Source organism: Lutra lutra, chromosome 2 (genome assembly GCF_902655055.1).
Source record: "Lutra lutra chromosome 2, mLutLut1.2, whole genome shotgun sequence".
Lineage (NCBI taxonomy): Eukaryota > Metazoa > Chordata > Mammalia > Carnivora > Mustelidae > Lutra > Lutra lutra.
The window spans coordinates 137,822,206-137,834,646 of NC_062279.1; the positions used below are offsets into that span (position 1 = coordinate 137,822,206).

At 40.1% G+C, this 12,441-nt stretch overlaps 1 protein-coding gene and 1 long non-coding RNA gene across 5 annotated transcripts in view; one reads left to right on the forward strand and one right to left on the reverse strand.

The window, feature by feature from the left end:
- The window catches only part of LOC125093416 (uncharacterized), a 59,658-nt gene that overhangs the window by 39,282 nt on the left and 7,935 nt on the right, over window positions 1-12,441 (reverse strand). Inside the window, exon 3 of one of the 4 annotated variants that reach the window (XR_007125237.1) lies at window positions 11,841-12,118. The exons of 2 other annotated variants lie outside the window; for them this stretch is intronic. This is a non-coding gene — a long non-coding RNA (uncharacterized LOC125093416). Of the gene's footprint in view, window positions 1-11,840; window positions 12,119-12,160; window positions 12,359-12,441 lie in introns of those variants that run through there. One more of the 4 variants, XR_007125235.1, reaches the window with a different exon arrangement.
- Window positions 1-12,441, forward strand: part of SCOC (short coiled-coil protein) — a 36,146-nt gene that overhangs the window by 8,305 nt on the left and 15,400 nt on the right. The gene's annotated exons all lie outside the window — the stretch shown is intronic.

Here is a 12,441-nt window from a genome sequence, read left to right on the forward strand (position 1 = left end):
TGCTGGACATCCCTCAGCCTCAGTTTCCCCCATTCCAAGGGATTGTAAGAATAGGTCTCAGGATTGTTTTGAAGATTAAATGAAATACAAAAAGAAGCTTCTTGAACTCGCCTGGCACCCAGTGAGTGTTCAGTACACTTTAGTTCCTCCTCTGCCCACTTCAAGGAGCTCACACAAAAGTTTCTTTAAAGGCTCCAAGATTTGGCCACGACAGTTGTCATGGTAACGGCAGCATCCTGTGGCCGCTGCTCTGTGAACCAGGACTGCCCGTGGACATCCTCCTGATAAGGAGGCTTACGGGAGGAGGAGGAGGTGGTGGATGGGAATGAACTGGAAACAAGGGCATGGGTTTTTTTCTCTGATAAAAATAATACAGCTCCTCCATTTCCTCTCCGTCCTGGCCCTCACACCCTCCCTGCTACTATTCTTCCCGTCACTCTTCTCCTTTATGTCTCAGCCTCCTTCCTGACTCCGCTCTCCAAAACCTCTCCTGAATAATATTCAAAGCTGCTTTTGCGTCTGCTTTTGGCATCAGCCAATTAGCCCTCATTGTAAGGTTGTAATAAGCCTCCCAGAGAAGTGGCACGATTGTTGTGGGCTTTTATTCCGTGCCGCTTCCTACCACTATACGGAAAATGTAACAATACCCCCCTCATGCCCGGCTGAAAGCAGCCTGGGTTTGAAAAGCTTTCAGAAGGCCATCTGCCATCCCCTCAGCCAAGCAGAAGATCAGACACGAGGCCCTGCATTAGTTAGCACTCCAAGTAAAAGGTATCAAGGGCCTGTATTCCTTTTCATCTCAGCCTCCATTATAATACAGCTAAAGAAGGAAACAGACTTGTGGCTCTCCAGCTGGGAGACACACTGAGCCATAGCAGGAGTTCTGTCCCTGAAAAGGGAGCCGGCCTTTCTTTTCTGATGGTGAATGGAGCCAGTGTTTGCAGTGTCCGGCTGCGCTGCTGGTAATGGCTTTGCCAGTTACGCTGGACCTCTTGGGAGGATAGTGTGTGGATGAAGAGTCCAGGAGGGGAGAAATCGTTAATAAGTACACGCGGATGAGGCAAGTGTCTGCGTGGGCGCTGGTCAGGAAAAGTGAAGCTTTCCCTACGTCATCCCTGTGTACCCTCTCTGATAAGTTTGGCCATGAATATTAATTTAAAAGGGAGTCAGATATCCTTAAGGACATCAAAGGAAGCTCATCTCTAACATGCTAGAAATGGTTTTGTAAGAGAACCGAACAAGTGTATTCACTGCACCAGCAACGGCAGAAAAGTTTCAGCAAATCTTAATTGGCATGTGGGATCCGTGTAAGTATAGATAATGACGTTGGTTGAGTGGGATATCTGTTCCTGTAAGCTGACGATAATATGGACGGTGGCATTAGGAATACGTCCCCTGGCCCAGCAAAATGCCTTAGAGACTTAGAGCAAAAGATTCAATGAGAAAAAGGAGATTAACTCTGCTTCTCAGTAGCTTCTGAGAGTGGCACGGCTCTGGGGTCACTGATGTATTGCTAGAAATTGTAAATGCCCTGTCTGCAAAAAATCTTCAATCAGAGGAAATCCACTTAACAGAAATAAATTAGCTAGCATAATGCAAAAACTAGTTCTAATAAACAAGCTTAAGAAATAGAGTGTTAGGGCAATATCTAAATGTTTTCAGGAATCTAGAGTGTTCTCTCATTTTCTCATCAAAGGAGAAGTATTAATATTTTGACTCTTCTTTTAAAAGACAAAACCATCCATCAGCTGCCTTGTATCAGCAATGTTTTTTTATTCTTCATTAGATTAACAACAAAAAAAGAGAGCAAGAATCTTTTATGTTTATACAAAATCCTTCATAACTGTGCTAATTTTTTTTTTTCTAAAGACAAATCCACAAAGACAAACTGTGCTAATTTTTTTTTTCTTAAGACAAATCCAGGCGATCTAAAAAAGTCAGGAGTGAATTTTATTTACCTGATCTCATGATCCAGTGAGATGCTGACTTTTCCCTGGTCATTTTCCTGTGGAGTAGGGAGTGAGTTCGTTATTTTCCAACATTGGGACCTTCCTTTCACCAAGGCTCCAGTGGGATTGGATCAGCTTTGGACACACTTCTCACAGGTTTCCTGTTCTGTCTGACTTGTTCAGAATTTTAGGGTCAGAGCCTGGTTTCCTTAAAGACCCTTGGAGTTCCCTCAAGCAACCCTTTCAAGGCTCTCCTTGAGCCTTCAAAGAGAATGTGAAGCGTATAGAGAGGAAGGATAACTCTAGAAGAATAGGACAAACCGGATGAACCAGCTTCCATCGAAATCCTCTCCCTCAGAATAAAAATTTTCAATGATCCAAAAGCTATAAGCGACCCTGCTAGAAATAATATGTATATCCATCATAGAACCAGTTACTGTGAAAACTGTTCCAGAAAGACAGGTTTTGCTTGCACGGATAGACATTAGCATTCATTTTCAATCCTTGACTTGGGAAACGGAAGGGACTCGGTGGCAGCCCACATGTATGGCTCGGGAGAACAGTTTTCTTTCTGTTTCAGTGACCTGGGTCTTCCCTCCACCAGCCTTCCCGGCTTGCACGCGGCCAACAGCCGCTTCTTTTCAGCCCTCACTGGCTTTCTTCCCCATTTAATCATTGTCCCCTTGTTTCTCCACACACACAATTCATTGTCAGCTTAATGACTTTGGCTCAGAGCACTTGGCTGTGCACATGCGTGGTTCTCTCACGGCTGGTAGCATGATGTTAGTAAAAGCTGTTTGAAAAAGCTTGCATTTTAAAACACACTCTTCCTTTTTTATCCCTCCTGAGAATCTTTACTACCTTTTCCCAGTGGACAAAAGACTACTATTATCTGTTCGCCCATGTGAAATTTTGCTTTCATTTTCCTTCTTAATGGCAAGGTTAGTGGGTTTTTCTAAGGTCGTGATAACCCTTCAGAAAGCTTCTCTTATAAAAATATTTAGAAGATTTTTTTCAACAATGTTTCTTATCCTTTTTTATTTTAGAATTTTAGACAGCTTGGGCTTTGTGCTATTATAGTGCTCCTCAACTTACACAGAGGAATCCTGTTCCTTCTGCTTTAAAATGGTGGAAAAAACCAGAATTTCTGTAAATAAAGTATAATTGATGTGTATTTTGAGAGATTCAGTCACAGTTAACAGTGGCGATTGGCCCCTAAATATACCAAATTTCTCAGCCAAGTTCTCTCTGTTACATGCTTCGATCCCAAACCATACAATGTCCAGGGAGAGCCTGTATTTCAAGGAATTTCTCCAAGAATAGTTTTTTGTTTTGTTTTGTTTTTGTTTTTCACAGAATGTGACACAAACAGTAGCTCCTTTATTGGCCCATTTTGTAAGTTGGGACATCATCCTCTTCCCATAGTATGTAGTCATCTGACTGTGAAGGAATTAGGCAAATTCATAGCCAACTGATCACTTTTTAAAAGCAAATTGTGGGGGCGCCTGGGTGGCTCAGTGGGTTAAAGCCTCTGCCTTCTGCTCAGGTCATGATCTCAGGGTTCATTGGGCTCTCTGCTCAGTGGGGAGCCTGCTTCCTCCTCTCCCCCTGCCTGCCTCTCTGACTACTTATAATCTCTATCAAATGAATAAATAAAATCTTAAAAAAAAAAGCAAATGTACGTGTAGTGTTTCTGTCATGTTCCAACAATTACATCTTTTAAGAGTTTTGTTTTGTTTTTTAACTAATTCTTTTTTTTTTTTTTTTCTTTTTTTCGTGGGAGAGGAAGTAAGACCAAAGCAGGTGTTTGAGAAAGAGGATTGTTGCTATTACTCTAGGTTTCCTACAGGTTCTCAGTTCTGGTGATGCTTAGAAAATCAGTTGGTTTCTTCATAAATCTTAGTTAACTCTTTGGATGCGTGATACCGTCTGAAAAATAACCCACCATTTCTCACACCTGAGAGTCACGAAATTGAAGTACTTGGAGTAAGCCCACCTTTTACTCACTAGTCATGTATCTCCTAGATAAATGATGATAACAAACAGTTACTGAGAACTGAATCCATACCAGGCACTGTGGGCACTGTGCCAAGAACTCCACATTCATCATATTATTTAATCCTCAAAAATACCATGTGATTGATATTATTCCTACTTTTCAAATTGAAAAACAGGTGACTTGTACAAAGCAGAGGTGGGCTTGTAGCCCAGGTCTCAGGGACTTCAAAGCCTTTGTGAAATGACAATGCATCTGAATGGAAGTTACTAGATAGAAAGTATAACCACCTTATACCAACCAGGTAGAAGCAATAAGGTGCCCATGCTGCAGCTATTGAATAATGAAATGTGGTCCCCAAGTTACACTGTGAGGTCAGTGTTTCAAAAATGTAATCATAGAATCAGAGGGCAAGTGCCCCAGAGGCTCTCTGACAATATTGGAATATGTTGAGACAAGAAAGGTAGAATATAAAATTGTATCTATGTTGTGATTACAGCCATGTGAAAGTAATTTATATATATGGACTAGGATGGGACGAGAACCCAGAAAAATGTATTTATTAGTGCGAAGGGATTGTAGGTTATTACATTTCCATGTTATACTTATGCAATAATTTCTTCTTTAAAAATAAGATAAACATGAAGAGTTTTCCTACTCTATGCAAGTAAGATATTAATCCTAACATGAGTGCTGATCTTGAGAGGCCTGTGAAATTACCAAGGCTAGGATTAGGGACATGCATCAAAATGTCACTAACTGCCTTTTGCATTTTTAGTGATGTGCACAGAAAGTTATCTTAGACAGAGAACATGCAGAATGGGGCAAACTTCAGTTTAGGACAGACAGACACATGCAGGCACAGAAGAGCAGGGCAGATGAGACAGAAATTATAAGTGCACCCTTCAGCACAGTCGTATCTTCCTTTTTTTTTATTTGGAAACAATCTCAACTAGAGAAAATTTGCAAGTACCTTAAAAAGGATTCTTTTTTCCTGAATTATTTGAGAGCAAGTTGCCAGCCCACTGCTCTGCCATCTCTGGATGGCTCAGTGTGTATTTCCTACATACAGAACTTCCTCCTTCATAATCACAACACAGACAACAAAACCAGGAGAATGACGTTCACACATTCCTATCGGCCCATCTGCCAAGAGCATTCGTGTCCCCGGTTGCCTTGACAGCATCGCCTAATAGAATCATGAATTGCGTTTGGGCAGCATGTTGCTTTGGTCTCCTTTGATCTGGAACAATTTCTCAACCTGTACTTGACTCTCATGACCATGACACTTTTAAGGATTACAGGGTGGTAATTTTATAAATATTCCTCAAGATCAGTAAGTTTGGCAAGAATATGACAGAAGTGATGCTGTGTCCTTCTCACTGCATCCCATCAGGTGGTACATAATTTCTATTTGCTCTTTTACTAGTGAGATTAACTTGGATCCTTTGATTATGGTGGTATCTTACTCCTTTCTCTTTTAGCAATCAGCCAGTATTTTGGAGTGAGATATTTTGAGACAATGAAAATATTCCATTTCACATCTCTCTCTCTCTTTATATATCTATCTACACCAAAGTAAACTCATGGTTTCCTAATTTACTGCATGGGTTATAATTGTCTATATCCTTAGAGAAAGAGAAGAGGAAGAGTTACATAGTATTTTGAAATCTTTCATACATAGTGTTTTAATTAAGAGTATATAGATTCTATTCCTACAGCCTTGAGCTATAAAAATTTTCACTTATATTCACTTTATTTCTTCTCTATAATTTTGAGACAAAATATTTTCACATCAAACTATGTACGTATGTATTTATTTATATCAGAATAGACTCATGATGTCCTAATTTTATTGACTGGGTTATAATTCTTAGCATATGAAAAGAGAGATAGGGAAGAATGACCAGCAAGGAAAAACTGAATACTCTTTAGTTATTCATCCATTAACAAATATTCCATAGAGTCTACGATGTACGAGGCACTCAGTTCAGGCTATAACTTTGGCACATCCGGTGTGAGCCTCGAGCTGCACTCCTCCTGAAGAGAATGGCCACCGGATGTAGATAGCACTTGTTCCTATCATCCTGTGCCTGGGATCCCCAAAGGGTTAGCCGTAATTTCTTTAAGGGAACCTTTACTTCTCTCAGGAGATGGGATGTTTATAAACCAAACACTGGTATTTCATGTGGGTCTCAAATTCAGGATTTAGGTTAGGATTACGACCTTCACTTCCATGTATCAGATAGAACACCCTTACAAAATGTCAGAGTGATACAGGGCAGAGCCAGCTGTCTTTGTCATTTCGTTATACTACTTTTCATAACCTTCCTCCTACGCTTGTTTTAAGAAAACCACTTCAGCACATTTGGTCTCATTTTCAACACTAAGAAAAATCAATTCATAGTAGCATCTCTTCTTTTAAAGATTTTTTAATTTATTCATTTGAGAGAGAGAGGGTGTGTGAGAGCGCAAGCAGGTGGGAGTTTCTGAGGGAGAGGGAGAAACAGACTCCCACTGAGCAGGGAGCCTGACATGGGGTTTGGGACTCAATCCCAGGATGCCAGAATCATGACTTGAGCTGAAGACACCTAACCAACTGAGCCACCCAGGCGCCCCCCATAGTAGCATCTTTAATTCATTGTACTACATACCTTCTCTTTCTTCCCCCCTTTTCTTCATTCCCTCCACATTTTTTTTTAAACCCACTCTGTTCTTTATCTTTACCTTGCCTTTTATCCTCTCTTGATTGCCTGGTGTGGCCTTGTTCTATCCCCTATCCCATCTTCTCTCTCACATATCTAAGAGGTTCTAGGTCCTCCTTTTATTCTCCATCTTGCTCTCCTTCACACTTTTCGTTCCTTTCATTCCAACATTGACCACGCTCCCTATTGATTGTTGACTTAAGGGTTTGGAGATAAAGATAATCTGAGTTCAATAATTATTTTTGAAAAGCTTCAGTTTTATTATTTTAAGTACATGGAAAGGAAGTCCATGGCTCAGGTAAATTTAGGCTTAAGCACTTATAATTTGCAATAGTTGCAATCATTGCTGCTAAGTTTTTAACTGCTCCCATGCAAACACTGCTGCTATGGGTTGGTTGTTTTCTCTTGGTTGTTTTTCATGTATGGAGTAGACCTTTTCTTCGGGCAGCAACGAGTAATGATTAGTCCCCAAGCTCTGCAGTTGAAGTCTCTGGAATTAAATCCTGGCTCAGATGGCCATGGTAACACGGGGCAAGTGATTTAAGCTAACTTTGGCTTCTTCATCCAGAGCATGGGGACAGCCAAGTGCCTACCTCATAAAAATTTTGCAAGAACTGAATAAGATAGTTCTTGTGAAAGCATGTGGCACCTAGTGAAAGATGAATGAATGTGATCTATTATTACAGATGACACTAGATGGTATAATGTTCTTTTATGGTTTTTGTACCCAAAAAATCTATGTAAAAATACAGTAATAATATGTGTATATATAATGGAAAATTCCCCATAATTAATATTCCTGACTAAGCAAATTATTTTTGAAGTTTTTAAAATTCTCACTGCTAATATGCAAAAAATAAGCTCAAAATATGAACTCTGTATTGTAGTTAGCTAAAATCCACCCATAATTCTTTATAGTTCTAACTGAAAGAGCAGTTATTTTTCTTTTTCTGTCACCACTTCAGTCCTAGTAATCCCTCTCAGAGAATTTCATTAAGTTTAAACAGTTAAAGACATAGGGGCACCTGGCTGGCTCAGTTGGTAGAGAATTCAACTCTCTCCTGATCTCAGGGTTTTGAGTTTGAGTCACACTGGGTGTAGAGATCACTTAAAATCTTAAAAAAAAAAAAGACATAAAAGGTGAATGACTTATGGTTGGGAGGCTGTAGAAACCGCAAGGATTCTGCAAATGTTCTGCTCAATGCCCAGGACTCCCCAGTGAAAGATCACCATGAGGTAAGCCCTTCCCAGCCTCCGTGGATTACAAAGCAGGGAAAGGGCATCAACCCCATGGAGGGAAAGGGGAAGCACTCATTGCTTCAGTACCTACAGAGCCCCAGAAATTCTGGACTGTCTACATAGTGGGACAGTGGGACCAATTGACAAGGTCTAGATTCTGGTCATCGTTTTACAAAGGCAGAGTTATTGATGGAAGAACAAACTCTTTTGAAGAAAATTCTTTATAGAGGAAAAAAACCAGAAAAGCAAAACAATTAAATTCAATTGACTGGGCCATTGAATGATCTGGGAGCTCAGAGCTAGGAAATTACTTAGCAAAGTCAGAACTTTAGAACCAGTACTTTCGTAGTCAAAGTTAAACAGTTTTTTGAGGTGATTTACTAGATCAGCGAAGGACAAGGGTAAATAGACTAAGTAAATGTTACAGTTTTCCAAAGGAAATCTTCTGCTAAATAATTTCAGCCTTTCTCAACAAGGAAATGAACCATGAAACACAGAAAAGGATGTGGGACTACTTTCTCAATACTCCAGGGACACCATAAAACTAGTACCTTTCTAAATGCAAGGAGACCATTTATTTCATACAATGAATACCTTAGGAGGGTTTAATTCTCTCTCAGAACATTGGGCTAAAAAGGGCTGGAGGAACTATAAGCTAACCCATACTCAGGGTAGAGCTGCACCAAAGTACTATCATTTTCTAGAACCTGAGGCTGAAAACCGTACTTCTCTTTGACCCTTCCCACACCTTTATCTGCCCCAGTTAATTTAATCTGTCAATACATCCTGCTTTTACTGTCTTTAAAATGTTTTTTTTTGGTAATGTTCCCTCTTCTCCATTTCCATTGCCTCTACTTCTCACGCTGCATGACTGCAACTGTCATATGACTTAGCGCTCAGAATCTTAGTTTCCTCATGTGCAAAATAAATGGAATCATAGTATCCAGTTTACAGGATTATGGTGAGGATTGAATGAGATATTTTCAGTGCTCAATTCAGCACCTTACAAATAGAACTCAATAACCGTTTGCTATTACTGCTGTTATTATGTACTCTTCTTGCTGTAAAGTCTCTTCCTACCAAACTCTTCCTGCGAACTACGTCTATACAAATTTTTCTAGAAAACATGACACTTACCACCTTAGGAATTTATCTTAGCAAATTCCTGCTTGGTATTCCATACCCTCTTCAGCTGAATCATTCCTTTACTCCTTCATCTATTAATTCTCTTTGGTTCAAACTCTCGATATCCAATTTATTTCCTACTACCTCCACACATATATCATTCAACTATTAATTTGGCATGTTCTACTGGACCCTCTTAGGGAGCAGGTATTGGATATATAGTAGAAATTGTGGCAAAAGCACTGCCAACTCTCAGGGAATTTACAGTAGGGAGACTAGTCAGAGAAGTGTCTTCACATGCCTCTCCAAATGTTCTGTGTGTTCCTAACCCAGCCCAACTGCTCTCTCTTCTCTTCAAAGTTCTATCATACTTAGTACCACACCCTCTTTTATGCTTGTTCTATCTAGTGTGGGTCCTATGTAGCTTAACAAATAGATAATAAACTCTTTGAGAGACTTCAATATTCTCTCAAATGACTAACACATTAGGAGCTCAAAATACACTTTTCAATTGACATTGACTCACTTTTAAAGGACTTCATAGATTTTTATAGGACACAGAACACGTGTGTCCTCATTTTGATCCAAATTTTCAAATTTTACATATTTAAAATCTGAAGTCTAATGAAAGGAGAATTTATATTTCTATCAATTAGAATATGCGTTCATTTTCACCAAGAGCTCCTTGATTTCTTAGAGCTGCTATTATTGCCTGTTAATAGGTCAGCTGAGATTCCATGAGTATTTCAGAAGCATACATCACTTTGTATTTTTCAATGGGTATTTTTTATAGAGTCCAAAAAAATTCCTAAATAAATTCTTTTCTCTGATAATCATTGCTGTGTAATATATCCAAGAACTTGTGTTGTAATGCAACATTCACTTTATTTTGCTCACTATTTTTGTGGCTTAGAGATTCAGGAATGGCTTAGTTGGGTTGTTCTCACTTGGGAGTCTCTCATGCTGAGCTCAGATGTCAGCTGTGGGTGCAGCTTTCCGGAGTTCCGAAAGACCCTTAGAATAATTAGACTTTTAGTCCCACTCCTGGGGTAAGACAGGCAAGTCACTTTATTTCTCTGGGGCTCATTTTCGGCACATGATGAAATAAAACCAATAAATCCCTTTGAGAATTCTTCCAGCTCAAAAGTTCTATGATTCTTTGAAATGCGAAAATAATATTTGGATATTTACAGATATAAATCACTGTGCATAATTCAGGTTATTCTACAAGTAGAAAATGTTAAACAAAGGGAAAACATAGGATTGATGTAATGAAGTAAAATTTTTTGTTGTGAAATAGAAAACATCTTGAATCAATTTTGCCACTAGAGGTCACTAGTGTACCATCCCAAAGGCAAATACATGCAATCAAGCTGTTCCTTATTTATGGCCCCAAAATGGCATTCGTGGTGTCTTTAGGCTTATTCTATGTATCTCCTGGCAGTTGTCAGAGGGATATGTTGCGATGAGGTCACACTGGTTGTCACTTACAGGTGATGTTTCATGTGTGCCTAATGTTCTGAAAGCGTGAAGAGCCCTGACTAGAACCACAAGGAAAATTACTTCTTTGGCTTCTCTGCCCTCTCACTGGCATAGGGTAAGGAGCAGTGAGGTCATTTGACAGAAAGTCAAGTGAGCTCTGGGTGGAAAGACATTGTGGAAATACAGTATCATCTTCTAATGCAGCACAGACATGTCTGCTTTTTATAAGACAGAAAAAGTGGCAGAACATTCATTCATTCATTCACTCATTCAACCTGCATTTATGGACACACATGTAGGCCCTGAGCTTGGTAATGGGGCTTCATTAATGACGCAGATTGACTGGTGCCCTCAAGGAATTTAAGGCATCAGGTATAGGAGGTTTTAGATACAATTAGTTCTTACAGACCACCACACCAGGCAAATTTCCCTCAAGTATTTTTATTTCATCTTCCCAACAGACCTTTAGGATAAGCACTATATTTCCCGCTCCTGTAGATGGTCCCTTGCAGCACAAAAAGGGCGAGTGGCTTTTATGAGGTAATGCTAAGAGGAGACAACACACTTTTAGATTCAATCCAAAGCCATAGAGATCCTTGAAAGAAAAGTTAAAATACTGAGTTGGGCTGTGGCCAGAGATGCTTGTTAGACAAAAATACTAAAATTTATTTCAACGGAAAACTCTTTGGAAGGGAGGAACAATGCTCTAAGTAAAATTAATGCCCTGACACTTACAGATCCAGAGAGATCGCCTCTGAAGAAACTTCTGAAAGAAGGATGAACTCCAGATGGCCGTATCAATTTTCTCCCAAAGTGAAAACTACATTATATTTTCTTATAATTTGCTGCCTGTCCTACATAAAGAAACTCAAAACCCACAATTCTCTCATTAAGGATGAGGAATAAGGCATTCTGGGTGCTTTCCACAACTTGAGGACCTATTTCTGCTACAGTTTTAAGGGGACTTGAACTGATTTAAATGAGTTGTCATCAGACTGTAGACCAGACACAGAGGCCACTACTCATCCCTGAGTAGCCAGGCTTTCTCTTGTCTTCCACCTTCACTAGAAAAGAAGAAAGGGGGCCTGGACACACTCTCTGCTTCAAACTGAGGGCGCTTTCATGTGCTTTTGCTGTGATGAGTATTACTATCCAGAAAATTATTCATTTCAACCATTATTTTATTTATTTTTTTAAAGATTTCATTTATTCATTTGACAGACAGAGATCACAAGTAGACAGAGAGGCAGAAGCAAGCTCCCTGCTGAGCAGAGAGCCCGATGCGGGACTCGATCCCAGGACCCCGAGATCATGACCCAAGCCGAAGGCAGCGGCTTAACCCACTGAGCCACCCAGGCGCCCCTCAACCATTATTTTAAAACAAACTCCCAAGAGGTCTGTTCTTCCTTCCAACTGTTGCAAAGTGTGCTGAAACAGTGAAAAAGAAAGGGTAGGACTCCAAAACAGCTACAAAATACGAATTATTTTTAAAACACCCTTGTTACTGTGCCATTGACTCTCCTACTGAGGCTTCTTTCATGCAGACTCGTGTGCTTCTCTTCCACTTTGCCTTCTAGGCCTCTCACCGTCACTTTATGAGACAGACATCTTGTAGTATTTCCCTGAAATAAATGGGTTAGGCTGGAGGAAGGAAAATGGGAATTCGTCACAGAACTAAAGATTATTCGAGTTAGAGGTATAGGGGGAGAGGTAGTCCATAACGAGCCCTGAGCGTCAGGACATGTTCTTGGGGTAGGTAGGCCAAGAGCACAAGGTCTTTCTTCACCCAGACCATTCCTAGCGGTGTGTCTGCCAAGAGCAACTTTAAGGGTTGAGGTAATGCCTCTCCTTGCTTCCACTACCTGTAAAAGCAATAGATTCCCTGAGCACAGTGCTCCTCCCTATACCATAACCCACTGTGTGTGCAGGCCCTGAGCTGGACCCC